A 20,133-nucleotide genomic window follows, 5' to 3' on the forward strand; every position below is an offset into this window, starting at 1 on the left:
AACATAAACCAAGAGTGAGCAAAGCATAGAAGTGATTTCCAAGAAGAGATTGAAGCTTTTGTGAAGATTCTAGCAAAGATTCAACACCATTTCATTGACCTAAGGTATTTCTCAAGTGCCGAGTTATGCAGTTACAAAGTTTAACATCTTTTGAAACCCTAGTTTTCCAAAATGGCCTCTAGTTCAAGAAATCTCAAAGACAAGGAATTGTTTGAGCTTCAATTGGTTAGCAATGAAGTCAAGCAACTAGATTTCAGGCTAATACTTGAAGTTGCATACAAAAATGACCCTATTGGCACATTATCCATTATTCCAGCAAAAGTCATAATGGTAGAAGATGTTAGAAAATGTTACAATTGTAAAGTTGGAGCAATAGGTGATATGGAAATTCATCAGGCCTATGAAAAATTATGTGAGAATTGAGTTTTGAAGGAAGAATTTCAAATTGTTGAAAGGAAGGGCATAACCCATGCCTTAGATTTCCCCATGGTCTTTAAGATTGAATGGATAAGAAATTTTTTGAGCAAAATTCATGATGGATGCCTATGGTTGGAAGGTGGACCTATCAAGTTGTCAAAGAGAATCATACATAGGGTTACAGGATATCCAACCCTAGAATGACCAAAGACCTTGAGGAGTCACTCAAAAGAAGAAATTGAGAAGAATACTAGGGCAAAGTGGAATAAAAGAGGCATGATCATTGACACAATCAACGATCCTCTTCTAGAATTTATTGTGAGAGTCATATCCAAACAATTCTACTAGTCAAGCTGACTAAATAGTCTGTCATGCATTGCAGTGGATGTAGGTTACAAAATTGTTAAGAAGGATTATACATGTGATCTAGTAGAATTGCAATTGCAACAAATTATAGAGAATTTGGGAGCAATAAAGAGATCCAAGAGTGCTCAATATAAGTTTGGTTCAATTTTGATATGCATCTTTTTCTATGTTCAAAATGAATTTTTCTCTTTTGGAAAGATAGGATGGAAGACCAATAGGTCTATAGCTATACAAGTTAATGAGTACATAGAGTAGATGGGAGCCAATTTTGAAACCATCATGACAAGCTATTTTGAGGATTTTAAGAAGTCCATGAAGCAAAGGCTAAGGATTCCAATCTCTCTAGTAGATCAACATATCAATGATATTTGTTTCTTAGTTGACATTGATCATACTCATATCCAAGTAGCAGTACCAAGAGTGAGATGGCTAAGGCCATTAGGATATGAAATAAACATTGATGAGGCATTAGCAGCAATCACAACATTGCTTGTAGAAGAAATTGATAAAAGTGCAAAACCTTTTGGCACCTATGATGTAGTAAAGTCTAAGGTGGAAATGGAGTTGAAAATTTCCTCAACTCTAAAGAAAAAGGATAAATTGGTTAAGAAACTTAAACCAAAATTCAAAGAAGGGACTACAAAAGGAGAAGATAAAGATGAAGAAGAAGAAGAAGAATAGGGCCAGGAGCCACTTGCCTTGACACAAGGCATGAGAGAAGATGAAGAGGAAGAAGGTGTTGAGGAAAAGCAAGCTAAGGAAGCAACAAAAAAACTAGAGCTAAAGAAGAGAAAAGCTCAAAAATAACCTACAACTTAGCCCAAGGGCAAAAAGACTACAAAACCAAGCCCAACCAAGCCTACTACAAGGGCAAGAACAAGAGCTACAACTAAATATGATAAGGAGCAAGAAAAGAAGGCCACAAAGTAGCAAGGTCCAACCAAGAAGAAATTGAGAAGAAAATATGTTGCACAACCTAACCCTAATGAAGAAAGGACCAACTCAGAAGATACAAGCCAATTTAGAGAGGTAAGTCACTCCACCAAGTCTGATTTAGAAAATACTTATGATAATATTAAAGATCATGCAGACTTGATAGGCTTGAAGAACATTGATTTCAATAAGTTGAGTAGGGAAGAACAAAACATGGTTGAGGAATCAATTTATACTATGATGGCTAAGTTCAAGAACACCCCACTTGAACTTGATAATTCAATGCCTAAAGATTTATATTCTATTGTTGAAAATAAATGGCATTATTTCCTTAATATGGAAAAGAAAATAAGAGAGTCTACATTGGCTTGAGTAATTCCAGAACTTACCAAAGGTCAAATAACCAAGGCTAACAAGAAGCATGGGAGAAAATTTTTACCCAAATATAGAGCCTTCAACATTCTTCAAAATAAGGTTGAAGATGTTGTCAAGAGGTCCACTCAAATGTGGAAGTTAACATATGGGCTAACAATAGTTAAAGAAGGAGAGGAAGTTCCCTTTGAGGGTAGAAATAATGGAGAAGAGGAAGAGAATGATAAGTAAGGAGAGGCAAAGAAAGAAAAAGGAGACAAAATAGTGGAGGGGGAAACACAAAAAGGAGATGTTGAGGAGCAACAAATAGATAAGAGTGTGCAAGAAACATAATTTCCACCAACAAGCACTCCACATGACACCTCTACACCTACAGACATAGTGAAAGTAAAGGATGTTCCTGAAAACTCTAGTCAGAACATCAATCCATTGACTATAGAGGATCTTAAAAAGATCCTTGACCAATCAACATTACAAGCTCAATTATGCAATAACCTAGTATTGGTCAGTGTAGATGAGTTGCAAAAAGCAATAGATGACTTGACTAACAAGGTGACAACACAAGAAACATCTTATAACATCCCTACAGCTACAAGTGGACAACCTAAAGAGCAAGCTTCACTAGATTTATCAACTAAGGTTGATTTCATAGTTAAAGTTGCTACAACTTCTGAGGAGCCAGCAAAGGAACAAACATTACAGATGGATACTTTTGTTCCTACTACATAAGTACAATGTGCACCACCTCAAATAATTATTATTGAGAAAGATAAATTAAAGGAGGAGAAGGAGATTCCAAAGGAAAAGAAGCAAGAAGCAATTCAAACTTTGGTAAATCTACCAACTACTAGGACTCCTACAAGAATGCCTCAGAAGCCGAGCGTTGAAGCAATGCCACTCCAAATTTTAGCACTAGGCTCAAGCTCCAAAAAGATTGCAAAGGTACTTCATTATGGAGACCTTACATTAGATGAAGAAATAGTCATTCCAATGTATGACCATGCAACCATGAACATAGACCAGATTAATGAGGTGGAAGAGGCATTAGAAAGGAAGAAGAAGCACGAGATACTCAAAAATCAGTATAAACAAAGGTAAGCATTAGTTTAGATAAAAGACATCTTTCTAGATGCATTCAACTTATAGACACTTAATGAAACCAATCCAATATTGGAACAACTATTAGAAATTTTTGAACAGGTGACCAATGAAGACCAGGAGACAAATGTAAAACTCATGGAATGGTCAGAAAACAAATTTCAAGCATAGGTAAATGAAAGAATATCTAGTGAAATAGCACTATCACAGGTAGAGCTGGAAAAGAAAATTGAGAAGGCGAAGACAATACTTGAGAACATATTCTCATTGTACACAAAATTGTGTGATCCTTCAATCTTCACACAGGATACTAGCCAAAGAATAATGAGCTTGGAAAGAAATTTGAAAGTATCAAGCATACAATTGCCAAATGATCTAGCTCAAAGAGAGAAACACTTTAATACAACACTCCACACATAGAAGGAACTAGTTGTATTAATGGTAGAAGAGGTTAATACTAGAGCCAAATTAATTCAAATACAAGCCGCCTTAACTACTCACATGAAAATTCTCCAGAAGGAACTAGCCTATGCAGAAAATGTATTGAAGAAAGATCCTAATATTTCAACATTAGATGGCTTAGTTCATCTTGCAGCAGAGACAACAATACAAATCAAATCGTTAGAAGTTGCAATACAAAATTGGAATGTTGCTTTGAGAATTGCGATGAACGTGAGCAAGACCTTCTTGGAAAAATACTCAGTCAGTGTATAGACCCTTTGACATAATTGTCAAAAAGGGGAAGAAATTGTAAAAGAAGGAGAAAAATCAAAAGGCTAGAAGGGGACTTAATCTGCAAGGGGAGACATGTGAAAGGGGGAGCCAAAATGAAAGGCAGAGTAAAAACAAATAGAGAAGAGAAAGAGGGAGAGAAAATAGCAAGAAATAGGGCATAACAAGACATATCAGATATAGAGTATTAGAATTTTTAGAATAAAGACAAGGAGTATCAACAGAAGCAAATCACTCTACTTAGAGAGATTTTGGATATATAAAAGGCACATTAACTCAGGGGGAGTTATATAGTTTTGAGTTATATGGTTCTTTACAAAATTTTGAACAAATTTTGAAGTTTTGTATATATATGTTGAACAGAATGTATATTATACTTGAGGAGATTAGATTCATCATGTATAGTTAAGTGTTTTTGCCACTCATGTCAAAGGGGGAGATTGTTGATCTCAAATTGGTTTTGACAATTGAGTGTCAAGACACTTAAGAAATTTTCTGAGTTCATGTCGAGTATAATATAGATGTTGAGTTTCAATGAGTGCCGAGTAAACAATAAATGTTGAGTAGATAGATAGAGTTGAGCAAGTTTCAAGTGTTGAGTGAACAATAGATGCGGAGCAAGTTTAAGTGCCGAGCAAGAAAAAATTTTAGTATGTGTCGAGCATTAGTAATTAACAAGTACCGTGCAACACAAATTTGACATAAGAGTTTGTGAAGGCACAAACTATTATGTAAACCATTTTTGAGCTGAGATATGGATAAATCTTGAAGGATTAAAGATAAGATCGAATCTCTTTGGATTCCCTATGTAATCAACATGCAACCAATGAGAAAAATAGAAGGATTTGAGCAGGCAAATTGGATGAATCTTAATCATAGATTCATACCTAACCCTAATTCATGAAATTGTTTTAAAAGGAGATGAAGCCCCATACTTTATATCTAGAGTGCGAGAGAGATTGCATGCGAGGAGATAATGCTAGCAGAAGATTTAAAGGAAGTGAAAGGGGTGAATTGACTTAGAAGAAGGAAAAAATTGCAGAATCAATTACTAGAACAAAGGATCAAGATTACAACATTTTCGTACTAGATCAGAGAGGATTGAGATGAGCTGAATTAAGATCTAAAATCAGCAATATCAAATTGTAAGTGTATCAAGTCAAACATTCTATTGTACTCTCTAAAAATTGTTATAGTAGAATGAAATCCTATGGACTTAGGTTGGTTTAATAGCCATTATATAAAGCCTTTAACAGGGTGACATTCCAAGCAAGTGTTTTAAAGTCCTTTAGCTAGGCACACTTCTACTAGGGTGTTAAATCCTTTAATAGGGTAGGATCTAACAATCCTTTTTAAGCCTTTAATAGGGCAAGCCTTTCATATGGTAGATCATGAGAATGGTCAAAACATGTAACCTTAATAGGTGAACTTTATTTCTACAGTAGTGAAGAGTTGTGGATGCCATCCCCACCCCAGTTTTACTTTCTCATTGGAGGGTTTCTACGTAATCATATCTAGTGTCAAGTGTTTATGTGGATGCATTTGCTTTACATGTTATTTCTATATGTTTATGTGTGCAATGTTTTAAAGTTGAAAGTTTTATTGGTTAGACTTTAGTACTTTTGATTCACCCTCTTCATAGAAGTATACTTCCCACCTATAAATTCCAACACATAGGAGGCAGTCAAGCCATGTCATGAATCCTAAAGGGGAACATTGGTGGTTAGTCGAACAATCCCCCCCTCAGCATTACTTGAGGAGATTCAAACCTACTACCAAGATTTGATACCACTTGTTAAAAGTTAGAGTTGTCATTGCACCAAAAGATTGACTCGTCAATGCCTGATACAACCACTAGACTTATAGAAAAAATGAGGTGGTTAAGCCATGTCATGAATCCTAAAGGAGAATGTTGGAAATTAGTCCAACAACATCTATGTGAAGAAGGGCACCCACAACCAGTGAGATCTTCTTACCAACATCAATCCACCTTGAAACAATGTGTTTCCAACTTAAATGGAGGTCCCATCTCAAAAGGAAACTTGAAATAAGAGAACAATGGAGAGAATATAACATCCACCACAAAGAAACTAAGTGATATCTCACCTCCATAGAGAAATACTCCCCCTTTATAAGAGCCCCACAACAAGATAACCAACCAGAGAAGACCTTGAGAAAGAATGAGGAAGAGAAGAGGGAAAGAGCAAGTCCCTCAACAGAAACTAGCCTAAGAAAAAAGGCACCAAAGTGAAAGGGGAAGAACAAAGCCTCCTCAAACCCACCAAACTAAGTAGAGAATGATAAAAGAGTAGAGGAGAAGATCCAACAAGGAACTAGATGCCTAACCTCAAGGGAAACACCACACAAAGCCTTGAGAGTCTTTAGCAACAAAATACATAATCAAAAGCACCCATTGATTAGACAACAACTGAGAGAAAAGGATAAATCCACATAGAAAGGAGAGAAACCCCAGGATTCCAACAACAAGATTTGACCTAAAGACACCTCAGTGGTAGAGCGTACACTAAAAAGGTGAAAGCCCACAAATCTAGAAAGAGGTAGAGGAGAAGAGAACTACAACACCCAAAACTGCTTTATAATCTTGCAACAAATTCCAAACACAATACTCTCTCAAGTAGGCCAAAATACCCAGAGAAGGGCACATACCATATCCAATAAGGGAAACCATAAAAAAACTTAGAAGAAAAGGATGGTCCCCAACCAATAGCCACAGGGCTCCCTTGTACTATAAAAAAGAACCAAATTGGGCCTTAAAGAGCCAAGGAACAAGCCCACACATCCACACAACCTATAGAAATTGGAGCCCTAACTTGAAAAACCATGTGGGCCTTCATCATTATCCTCCAAATATATCAACTCCCCAATGCTGCTAGAAACTTAGCACTCTTGTCGCCCATGTTCATAGAAACTCTACTCTATACTTTGAATTGTTAGCCCAATATAAGCTTTGAGTGTATGATTTTATTTAAACTATTGATTATGATATTAAATTATTAGATTAATATTTGAGCTAATGTGATAATTTATAGTTCAATTAAAATCATACGTTGGAGTTCAAATTAAATAAAAACCTACACCAAAAATTTAAACAAAATGTGAGAGTGTAACTTATGTTGTCTTTACCTTTACTATATATATTGTTTACCTTCTTCTATAGTTCTTAAGTTCAATGTTTTAAAGTAAATGAGAAAGAGATGAAGATTTCTTTCTAAAAATCTTGTTGTTTCTTTCTAGCCAAATGTTATTGACAATGATAGAGGGGTTGACCTCCCATAAAGAGGAAAAAAGAAAATATTTAAAGAGGAATGTATAACTATGAAGAAAGCATAATAAATTAAGCCCCACCAATGAAAACCAACCTAGTTTGGAGAAAACCCAACACCAAAAAGCCATAGAGAATTGCTAGAGAATAAATAAATCATTCAAAGATTCCATGAAATACCCACATAGAGTATAAGGAAAAATAGCACTAATTACAAGCCTATCTAATCTCATCTTAGTAAGAAATTTTTCCTATATGGAAAGCCACATAAAAGCACCAACCTTAGGGAGATAGGTTATTCCCAAAATAATCTAGATGGCCATGTATTTACATGGTCCATGAGAAGTTTGGATTAAAAACTTGATTTCATAGTGTACTAACCAGACTATAAATGAGTCCATATTAGTTCATCTTCTTGAGGGGAATAAACAATCATTATGTTATCCAATTCAATCTAAAATTGATAAATAAGATTTGGAGGAGCATAATATTAGAAATGAGCTTTCATTCAAATAAGGAAAGAAAAGTAGAATTTTACTAATGATAAAGAAATGACACACATATGTGGCCCAATAATTCTTTAAAATAGAATTTAGAGGAGACTAGTCTAAAGAATGAGAGAAGGTGGAAAGCCATTTCAGGAATCCTCCCAAAAAGGATGTGCTTCCATCATGGATCAACCAAAAAAGAGATGGAAGTATTGAGTCTCTCTAGGAAGAGATGAAATCTAAAACCTTAGAGCCCTTAAGTAATGAAGTTGTTTTATTTTCTTGCTTTACTTGGTGGATATCCATTTATGTTTCAAGATAAGATCGACTTCTTTATTGTCTAGGATGAATACTCTAGAAATGAAAAAGGATTTTAAGAAAAATATTAGGTAAAGTAAAATTAATCATTGAAAAGACATAACTCAATTATATGCTTGACTAAAACTAAAACATCCTATCAAGGAAAAATATGCTAATAAAGTTGGGGTAATGTCTGATAGCTCGGAAGATTTCATTGAGGATTTGGATGTGAGAAGAGAAATGGATGGAAAACCAATGCGCATTGAGCTGAGTTCCATCAAGAAATAAAACAAAGACACTTGGAATTATTTGACGAAGGGTGGGTTGCTTTTGTTTATGCAGTGTATTGATGACTATGACGACTCTGTCTCCATGCAATTTGTCAATAGTTGGAATAATAGGAAGATCATTGTGAATGGGATCTCGTTTGAGATTAATGAAGAATTCATTGCTATGGTTGGCTTTTCTTCCCTGTGGATGGCCAAAAATGGTTAAAGAAAACTTGTGTTGTGGATGAAGCTATCCTCAACTAGTTCTTCTGCCTTGGTGAAAGTTCAAGTCACAACCATGATGTGTTAGTCAAAATGGCCTTGTTAGATCCCTAGAAAGGGACATGTTATGCTATCATGTGTTATATCACTTTAGAGAGTAGGTTCTAGATATTTTACTACTATCATTTCCATATTTTGAACCATTTTAGGAACCATGACCTCATTTTGTTTCCCTACCTCATTCATCATTCTATGGAAGATAATTATCCTTAAGGTTAGGGAGAAGATGAAAAAGGGTAAACCCTATAATGTCTTTCACCAGGATTTTATGTTTAAATTGTTCAACTTTCAAAATCCTTTTCCCTTCCCAACCTATCAATGTTCAAGTTGTTCTCTCTTACCTTTCTATTTCCACCTTGATCCCTCAAATTTTGGTTGAGGTTGTGTCTACTATTGGTACTAAAAGCCCTAAGTCCTCTCTGCAACATATCCTTAAGCAAATAAAAATGGAGAAATATATTTAGATAGTGGACTTTGACGTGGAAACAAAAGGAGGTAGACGAAGGTCCCTTAGGTGTAAGAAAAAATAGGTGAAAATGGATGCCCAGGCCAAACATGAGTGCCCTACTAGTTCAGATTCTAATAGTAGTGGAAAAAGAAAACCCTCACCAAAAAGGAAGAAAAATATGAATTTAAGGAAGAAATGCATTGAGGATGAGGAGAAGGAGATGACTAGTGAAGGGAAAGGGGAGAACTTGGAGCCCTATTGATAGTCATTTAAGCCCTATTTCATCTCATATTTTAGATACCCTCAAGATTGATATTCCTGACAAATATAAACAAATGTGTAAAAAGGGTGAGACTCTTACCTCCCCTTCTTGTAATAAAGGAAAAGGAAAATAGATCCATGATAAGGACCCACAAGGGACCCAAAAAAGGCATAAACTAGAAACATGGTGAGGATTTGGTGGCCATTGAGAAGAGTTTCAAGAAATTGGAGGAGAGGCAAGATGTTGTTGAACAAAGTTTCAATATTGTGGCTAGGTTTGTAGTTAGGGTTATGCACTTAGTGGCTTCAACTCTTCACCTTCTCCATGTTGAAAAAGAGGACCTTACTACTACAATAGGGGTGGATACCATGAGTTCTCTCTATAGGTTCTTGGCCGATGATTGGTTACAACTATTGTTGGACAAGCCAGAGGGGAAGGAGAAGAACAAGGAGAGCTAGCTCCCCTTCTTGCTTTATTTTTTTTGTTTTGTTTCATAATTTGGCACTTGGCCCATGTGGGCTCTATTCATGGTCCTTTTATGAACTTTCCATTAAAATTAGATGTGTATATATTATATTTATGATTGCTCATAGTTTCTTAACAATGTTTAGATCTTGGGACACTCCCATGTGGGGGTTTTTGAAATTAAGAAGGGGGATAGGTTAGTATGTGTTGTATCTAACTTGTAACTATTCTACAATATTTTGTTTTGTGGGTCAAACCCTATTTTTGGCTTCTTTTTAATTTTAAAAATGCATGTCGACAAAGAAATCAGAGGTCAAATTAACTAAAAATATTAGAGAAGTTAGACTAATGGCATCATAAAAGTGAATAAACACAATACATCAATATAAATTGCACCAAGGAATCCCATTAGCAAAGCATAAATTTATTGGTAGAAAGAAATTAAATCTTGTTGTTAGTATTAATGAGATAGGAATAACAATCAACATGAAAATATAACCAATATCAAAAAGTAATAAAAATTGCACAGAAGAGAACACAAGATGCAAAGATTTAACACATTTCACCTAATCCCTAGGCTATGTCCACTAAATAGTGAATCTAATATTCTTATTATCTAGTGATTACAACTTGATTACAATTTGTAATCCCTTACATCTCAATTATACCATTGTAAGAAGATACAATCTCATCATTCATTAGGAAATCCATAACCCTAAGCCATTTATACAAGCTTTTTGTCGCTTACAAGATTAGGGCTAGAATAAGTCATCCAATATAGAAAATAAGCTGACATCTTTTACAATTTTTAAGTTGGTTAAGATCTTAGGGGTGCTACCCCGAAAACCCTTGCAAGGGGAATTGTACCTTGACCTCATCTAAGGGGTGCTGCCCCCAAACCCTTGTTGTAATAATCTAAGAGGAAACTATGCTAAATAAAGTGGGAAAATTTAACCTTAGAGTCTAATTAGGCTCCACATCACAATACTTGTCAATTTAACCGATGAGATTAATTATTTGAGTGACACACCCTAATGAACACAAAAAGGAGAAAATTTTATTTAGCAATAGTTTATGGGATGGAATTCAATTGAATAACATAGGAAATTGGAATGGGTTATTTTTGTTCTTCTATGATACTTGATTAGTATACTAGTCAAACTTGTGGAAATAACTAAGGTTTTTACAAGAAAGATGATCAAGAGGACTAATATCGATAATATTGTTATTGATATTGTTGGAACACAGATTGGTTGATCTAGATGTAATGTTTGGACATTGTTATATCAATAAAATATCATCAATATAGCTAGCATTATCAACATGTTATTTTAGGAGGTTACCAAACACCAAATGGACCAATTGATAACACCTATGCTGATAAAAATACCAAAAGTGGGATAGGAAAAGATATGCCAGTGGGTAGGAGGTTAGGAGGATTCACATTGATGGGTGGCTCTTTCCATATTGATCTTATTTCCAAGGAATGTTGAAATAAATGTATACATAAGATAGGCATGTTGGTATTCATGAATTATAGTGTTTGGATTTATAATAGAGAATTTCATCAGAGTTTCATATACCAACCTAACACAACATGAACAAATAGACAATTCATTTTCTTGGGACGCCTGGAACAAGTGACTAATAAAAATGGAAACTTCCACAAGAAAATCAATTGTAATCTTATGTACAACCTAGAGTTTTCCAGTACCCACGGAGAACATCCACTTCGTGTATGTTGGTATCCTTAAGAGCATCAATATTTACATAACATAGGCATGTTGGTATGTATGAATTAGTGTTTGGATTCATAATGGAGAATTTCATTAGAGTTTCATATACCTACCTGACATGACATGAACAAATGAATAATGCATTTTCTTAGGACATCTAGAACAAGTGATTAATAAAAATGAAAACATCCACAAGAAAATCAATTGCAATATTATGTACAACCTGGAGTTTTCTAGTCCCCATGGAGAACATCCACTTCATGAAGAAAGAAATCTTATAGAATAAATGTTGAATAACCATACATAAGCATTCTAAAAGTATAAATTTGTTTTGAGAACTAGGATGCATTAAGATGGCCTAAAAAAGTATGTATGGTTGAAGGCTCATCATATAAGTGAGAGTTAATTTCTATTGTGTGATTTGAAAGAGAGATCTACAAGGAAAACAATGGTGACAATCAGTCTACATACAAATATATTTTTTTGAACAAGAATCCATAATTGATAAAACTATGGGGGACCTTCACAAAAGCTATGTTGGGTACAAAAGTGTAAGAACTAGCATCCTACTAAGCATTCCACATAGTCCATTTTCATAAAACTCAAAAAGTTAAAAAAAGATTCAAGGTCAAAACACACATTTGACTAGTCAATGAAATAGAAATTGAATAACAAAGCTAAAATATCTATAAACTTTTTCCCACATTACTAAAACAATTAGCTATGATATCACAACATTTCAAAAAATTAATTGAGTTCAATGATGCTGACATTGTCATCGAGCATTTCCAAATTATATCATAATAATTTAGTCATACATAAAATCATGATACACCATGAAGATAAATACATTAAGATAAATGCATACAATAGTGCCCTCAGACGACGGTCCATTTGCAAGGCCCAATCTCATAGCCCTTGAACATAAGTCCATTTGCATCTCAAGATACGAGTGTGGCCTAGAAGCTTTGATTACCCAACCACAAAGTAGTTAGCTCCCCCAGGGTTCTTCCTGATACAAAGAAATCCCCAACCCTACCCAAGAAGCCTAGCAACTCGAAATGATAAGATGAGATGGATTTGGTACACCCATGTAACGAACTACAATAGCACATATGCCTAATATGTAGAACATAAACATGGATGTGGCAGGGAGATGAAACAATAACCAAACATAAAATACATATGCACAATGTAGCTTTGGCCAAATCACTTAAAAACCATAAATTAAAACTGGTAGATAGAACTAAATATAGATCATTTCCAATTCTACCCATCCCTTTTATTCCACATTCATCACCCCTCCCATATCATTTCATCACATATATGATTTACATAGATAATTTACCATTTATCTTAAACATCTATATACTAGAAAAACAAAAAAATTATAAGATCAAAATAAATTAAATTATTGGAATGAAATAAAAATGAACTTTGCTTTCACTAAAAGAATAAATTTCTTGAATTCATTTCACCATTAATTAGTCATTTATTTAAATAAATAATATATAATTAATTTGATCATTTGGTAAAATATCTTTTTTAATTTTCTCCATAGAACTAACTCGACGTGAAAAAAAACATTTCAAATATAACATTTTAGATAGACTAACTTGATTAAATAATAATATTTTAGATCAAACTAACTCATCATTTAATTTAATTTAGCATTTCATTTAGAATCAATTTCATCATTTTAATAAAAATCTAATCTAAAATCAATTAAAAATGTCACTTCCCATTCATCACATAATTCTTATATTTATGTAAAACTAATCTATATGATCTTCTTCTTCTCTTTGAATTTCCTAATCTATATTATCTTCTTCTTCTCTTTGAATTTCCTTAATCAATATACTATCTTAAATTAAAACATACCTACGGTGACCTACGGTGATTACAATTCAGCCACAGCAATAAGTAATTCAAGTTTTGTTTATTTTAAAACGAAAAGAACAACTTTTGATATAAGAGAAGCTGACAGATAAATATATATATATTATATACAAAGAAACCAAACTTTTGCCCAGTAGGCTGAAAACAGCCCCAAAACGTGGATTAGATGGGGAAGAAAAGAAAGATTTGTTGGGGAACGAGAGCCACCCGCGGTACAGCGGTGAATGGGCATTGAAAATTAAATAAATTATTAGTAAAACTTATTAAAAATATTCTTAATATTATTTCTAAAAGTTAAAAAAGGTTTGTGAAATTAATATTATTTAATTGAAATTTTAATTTAAAGATAGATAGAATAAATATTATTTAAATTATTATCAAAGATGCTCCAATTGTCTAGAATAAAGATACCAAATATAATTATAGAATCACAAATTATAACTTTATTTTTTTAAGTTCACCGATAAAAGGTGAAAAGATAAAAATACATATGCAATAGTAGATACAATCATGTATATATATGAATCCTAATTAATTTTATACACTACTTAATAATAATAATAATAAATTTTATACACTATTTAATAATAATAATAATAATAATTTTTGCATTATTTTAATATTTCTAGAACGTCCATTAGGTTTAATTCCCCGTCAAAGTTCCCTTTTTAAAAAAAGAAAACACAAAAATCACGCTTTCTAAGCTTTTATCCCGTTCTCACGGGTTCCATAATTAGGCAATGTCTATACAGCCACGAAAATGCACTTTCATATGAAGGAGAGGACTTGGTTAATTTTTCAAAAAGTTAGAAAAAGCAATGTAAAAGAAGTGTATTTTCGTGGCTGTATAGCCACGGGCCCATAATTAAGGCTACAGAACCACTGCCAAATTACCCGATGTATTAAGTGCGTGCAATCTACAATACATCAACGACGTAGATTCGTCTATTTAAATATAGAGCGTTGGATGCTGTAATGAAATTAACTGGATTCAATACCACGTGCATATTTGCTCGAAAATTAAGCTGGGCTTAATACTCGCCACAAAGTATTTAAAAAGAAATACCGTGGCTCGATCTTTGCGCTGAAGGGGATTAGGGTTTGCAGTATTCATTTATTGCCTCATTAATTACAAGCTTATCTATCTGCTGGGCTGCTCTCATTTTTAATAATTTTTTTTTAAAAATTACCTTTGGCAAAATACCAAACAACCAATAGGAATTTAGATTTTAGATCAGAAAAAAGAATTTAAAAATAATTTGTGTCCAAACTTTAGGAAATGATTATTTGCGTTAATTCAAATGAATAATTTAGTACCCCACCAAAAACAATAGTACCTTGCCTTAAGGGGTTAATTCAAATGAATAATTTAGTACCCCACCAAAAACAATAGTACCTTGCCTTAAGGGACTAACAATGAGATAAGATGATATAATTTTTTAATTTATTAAATCAGATTTACTATTTAATTTTTTTTAAATATAAAGAAAAGCATTTTAATGAAAATACATATTTTAATGATCTATGTGATCTCCATTTATGATTATTGTATTTAAAATGTCTTATATTTAAAACATCATCATACTAACATAAGGCTTTAATATTAAAGACAATATATAAGCTATGAATTCTATAATTCATCACATTCTAATACGAAATTTTTAACATTTTCACCACTTGTGTACACATATTAATTTATCTTATTTTAATATGCAAGAAAAGGGTAGAACTAAAAGTAATTAATCTAATATGAAATAATAATCTATGTGGCATGTGCAGCTACTAGATGATCCACACCTACCCTTCTGAGGAGCTAGCCTCCTCTACCTCGACCACACTCTCACCTTATTCCTCCAAGCACTTACACACATCACTATGTCAATATCTAATAAACCATAATCAACAATAAATCATTACTATGAATAATTCAATTTAATGTCATACATCGAATAAGCCATTTAAAAATGTTTGACATCACAAGTAACATGAACATTACAAAATATAGTCTTCCATTTACATACTTCACAATGTTATTAAACTATTGTCATATAATCCATCCAGAAAAGTATAAACTAAGGTCAATACCCAACAATCCAGTCAAATAGTCATAGAAATATGCTATAAAATAGGTGTATCAAAGGGCGACTCATGACAAAAAGTGATATTTTTGAGATTGAAGTAGAGGAAGACACAGTTGAACTAAAAGATCTAATGTCCAAATTACAGACGGGCTATCATGAGTATCAAGATGAGATGCTATAGCTTCTTGGAATGATTCACAACAATAAGATACCCATGATCTCATGAATCAATTAACTGTCTACTCTTTGCATGGTTAGTTTTTGTAATATTTTTAGAAGACAAAGCATATATCTAATAGACAAAGATTTAAAGACCATGCCATGTAAAAGGAATTGCTAGAAATACTAGCTACAACATTGTACTAGTATTAGCTAGAAGATTTCCAAGGCCCATTCCATAATGGGATGAACTAATGTCTTTCAAATTTCATTACATTCTAGCCTACTATTATGTAAAAATTTATTTCTATATTGAGTTAGTTATCAGTTAGGGACAAATTTTTCCTTGTTGTGAAGGGGCATATGCCCTTTCAATCCTAAAATTAAATCTTCTCTTATACATGGTCCATTTTGATGCCCAAGATAGATATATTTTAATTGAATAATGTAATAGAAAGTCAACTAGTCCTTTTTCGATAATATTTTCATAAATGCTATAGTGTAGGACTTATTTACACTCCTTATTCAATGGATAAGATCATGTTTCCATTGATTATAAATATCAGATTCCCTTTTTTGTTCAAAGTGTGCAATCAAAATTGTGAGTTGGCCAATTCTTTTTTATTTTTACTCTTTTAAGATAAATGTTGAATGTGTAGTCTTATGTGGAATTAACTAGGATAAATTGTAGTTTGAATGTCAAATATAAGAGAAGTTACCACATTTAGTTTATCATATTGGCGTTTAAAAAAAATTAAAATTGGTAAAGACTAATTGCAATGTTTCCATATTATCAAAATATATGGAAACTATTTGGTTGATGGTTATAAAACTATCTCATAAGGCTAAACATAATATCCATCACATATAATTGTAAACTTTTAGATGTACATAGCACACTGGTCTTTGAAGATTGAGATTGATCAAGTTTAAAGCATTTTGGTTAAATATCTTGATAACGATGTGGGAGCATCCTAGGTTGCCTAGCAATTCTACACCTTTTGTTCTTTCTGCTAGTTGCTAGCGAGTTCCAGTTTCCAATTGCTGCTGAGTTCCAATTTACAATTTGGTAAAAGCACGAACATGTGTCACCTTTTATAAAGAAATGTGATATCAAAATGTGACAATTCAACATTAGTGACAAAAAATATGGTATTTGTGTTTAAAATATGAAGATGATGTAAACTGATGAAATGTGTAAAATTGGATGAATTTTATGCCTATAACTTTTATAAATTTTTTGAGTAAGAATTCATTCATTTTATTTTATTTTGAAGTCCCTTTTTTAACTGTAAAAAATATAGGGTGTAGTTCCCGTTAAACAAGTATATGCAAATCATCTTTTTTTTGTTCTGATTTGAAAATATCTTATAGATGACATGTATAGCTAGTGCACAAAAAAAGAAATAATTATTTTTGATGTATATTTTCTTTGTTATAAGTAGTCAAGTTCGACCTTATTATAATCCAACATTTTTTTCCTCCCGTCAAAACTTTCCTATCAAATCTATACCTTCTTGAAAAAAAATTACATATTCGTGAAGAGGATTCTCTCCTCTAGACATAAATTTAATTTTTTAATTTTTTTGATATGATTTACTATTTTTTTTCCTTTTTTGAGGGAGCGTCTTCTGAAATGTTGAAATATCGACTTATAATACTTTGAGATTATAACATATTATAACTAATCAAAACACTCAAAAATTTATATAATGATGATATTGAATCTGAAATCTATAAAAGGGTATTTTTAGTTTTTGGAAAAAATTGAGTTTTGATAGAGAAATGAGATTTGACCAAAACAAGTTTTTGTATCGAGTTCTAGTTGCTATCGAGTTATCCAAGGTGTGTCGAGTTATCCAATGTGTGCCAAGTTATCTAGTATGTACCGAGCTATCCAGTGTGTGCTAAGTTATCTAGTATTGGTCGAGTGTTCCTTCATGTATCAAGTGAGCCTGTTATTTGCTGATCCTCGGTTCCATCTTTAGCCAAGTTGTTTGTGTTTTGGTTTTTAGTGGGAGCTGACTTGCGTATTTAATTTTAATCATGGATTTAATGATAGGGTCTTTCTTTAAAGGGATAAGTGTTGTCCATGTTGGGGTCGAACTTTCTATTATATAATGTTCTAGAAACTTCTATAAGCCATTTTCCCAAGTATAAATAGGGTGTTTAGGCTTGGGTTAGAGGTAGGAGAAGCTAGAGTAGAATTTATAGGGTTTCAAAAGTGAAATGCATATGTGTGTCTGGAAATGCAAATTTGAAGCTGGATCATGGATCTTAAATATATTTTACATCTGATCGTAACCTAGAAGGCCTTATAGCTAGGGATGTATGTTGATTACTTGATGAATCAATAAATTATTTCTCTCTCTCTCTCTCTCTCTCTCTCTCTCTCTCTCTCTCTCTCTCTCTCTCTCTCTCTCTCTCTCTCTCTCTCTCTCTAGTGTTGTTATCTTTTGTTTTCTTCCATTGTGTTTACTCTATAAGGTGGTTTGGATAGTTGGGTGTGCCCATGGCCCTAGTTATTTCGTCCCTCCTTGCACTAGGTGGTATCATAGATTGAGGTTTGTCATTGTGGAGATTGGATTGTGTAGAACCCCAAGTGAATTTGGTTGTGAGGTAGCAAATATGAGGATTGACCTACAAATTGTAGAGGGTTACAATCTTGTAGGAACCTAATTTGTAAATATGGTTTGAGGTAGAGAAAATGCTAACAATTCCATATTGGATACGTTGAGACAGATTGCAACTAGATTAGATTCTGTAGAGACAACCCAAAGGAGAGGAGCACATCTTGATGATGTGAGTATTGATGAATTAGTAGCACAAAACCTTAATCTAAAACCTAAAGAAGATCAAGATGAGCCAAGATTGTTGAGGGTAGTGTCTAGGGAAAATTCTAAGCCTTCTGTAGAAGTTGTTCCTTATGATGGGAAATTGGACACCAATGTTGTCTTGGATTGGATCTCTGATATGGAGAATTTATTTGAGTATGAAAATACTCCTAATAATAGGAAGGTGAAGATTGTAGTTACTAGGTTGAAAGGACACGTCTCACTGTGGTGGGAGCATTTGCAAACTGATAGACAAAGGAGAGGAAAGGAGAAGATCAAAACTTGGGTAAAGATGGTGAATAAAGTAAAGAATAAATTCCTTCCCACTGATTATCAAGTTAGCTTCTTGGAAAAGATGCAAAATTTAAGACAAAGAGACATGACTATGAAGGAGTATACTAAGGAATTCTATAGAATGGACATCAGATCTAGACATGTGGATGATGATGTTGAGAAAATTGCAAGGTACACAAATGGATTGAGTCCAAAATTCAAAATGAGATAAGTTTTATGAAATTGGAAAGTGTGGAAGAAGCATACCAATATGCCTTGAAAGTTGAGGAGATCTTGAAAAAGAAGCATGAAAAAAAACAAAGAGGTAGAGGTGGTAGATTCTAGAGAGGCAGACGTAGATCTTATGGAGAAGGTGTTGGATCTGACAATTCTATGCAAGATAAGGGAAAATTTGAATGGAAGAATGATGACAAAGGAAAGACCAAGTGGAAAGGCGGTGATTCTTATTGAGGAGTTACTAGTTCTTACTGAGGAAGAGGTAATTCTTATTCTAGAGGTGGATTTCATGGAAATTGTTTCATATGTGGTAAAGAAGGGCATAAATCCTTTGATTGTAGATCTTTTGAAAGTGGGCAAGGTAACATAAATTTTGTGATTAAAGGAGACACTAAGGGTTCACCAAGTGGACCTGAGGCTGGAGAGAATTTTATGGCAAGAAGAACCTTATGTTATAAGGGAAGTGATGAGGAGCCTATCCCAAGGAGAAGTCTTTTCAAAACAAGATGTAAGATAACTGCAAAATGTTGCAAGTTCTACAAATTTGGCATAAAAAGAGCTGGTTACAAAGTTGCAGTTGTGGAGGTTGAAGCATCCTAAACCCTATCATGTTTCATGGATCAAGGATGAGCATTTAAGATATTGGTAAGTGAATAATGTATTGTGAAGATTAAGCAAGGGCATTACTTTGATGAAGTTCTATGTGATATTATGCCTGTGGATTGTTGTCATATTTTGTTGGGTAAACCTTGGCAATGTGATAGATATGCTATACATGATGTAAGATTGAATCAATATACTCTTTGGGTGAATGGGAAAAAACACATATTGTTTTCTTTGATTGAATGTCAAGATGAGCTTAATTGTATTACTGTGAAAATTTACATGGTCAACTGGAAACAATTTGAAAAATAACTGAAAGGAACCAAGTTTTATTTGCTATAATTCCTAGAGGACTAAGTTTTTGTAGCAATGACTGAGTGACAGTAGAAGCTGGTAATGATCGAGTGGTAGTAGAAATTGGTAGAGGCCGAGTACTAGTAGAAATTGAAAATTTTCTAAATGAGTATAAAGATATTGTTGCAAAGGATATAATTGATGGTTTACCTCCAATAAGGAGTATAAGTCATTGTATGAATCTGATTTCTAGAGCTAGTTTGTCAAATAAAGCATCATATAGATTGACACCTATAGAGAAT

Source organism: Cupressus sempervirens, chromosome 9, assembly GCF_028749045.1.
Source record: "Cupressus sempervirens isolate cs-2001-9-10 chromosome 9, ASM2874904v1, whole genome shotgun sequence".
NCBI classification, from domain to species: Eukaryota; Viridiplantae; Streptophyta; class Pinopsida; order Cupressales; family Cupressaceae; genus Cupressus; species Cupressus sempervirens.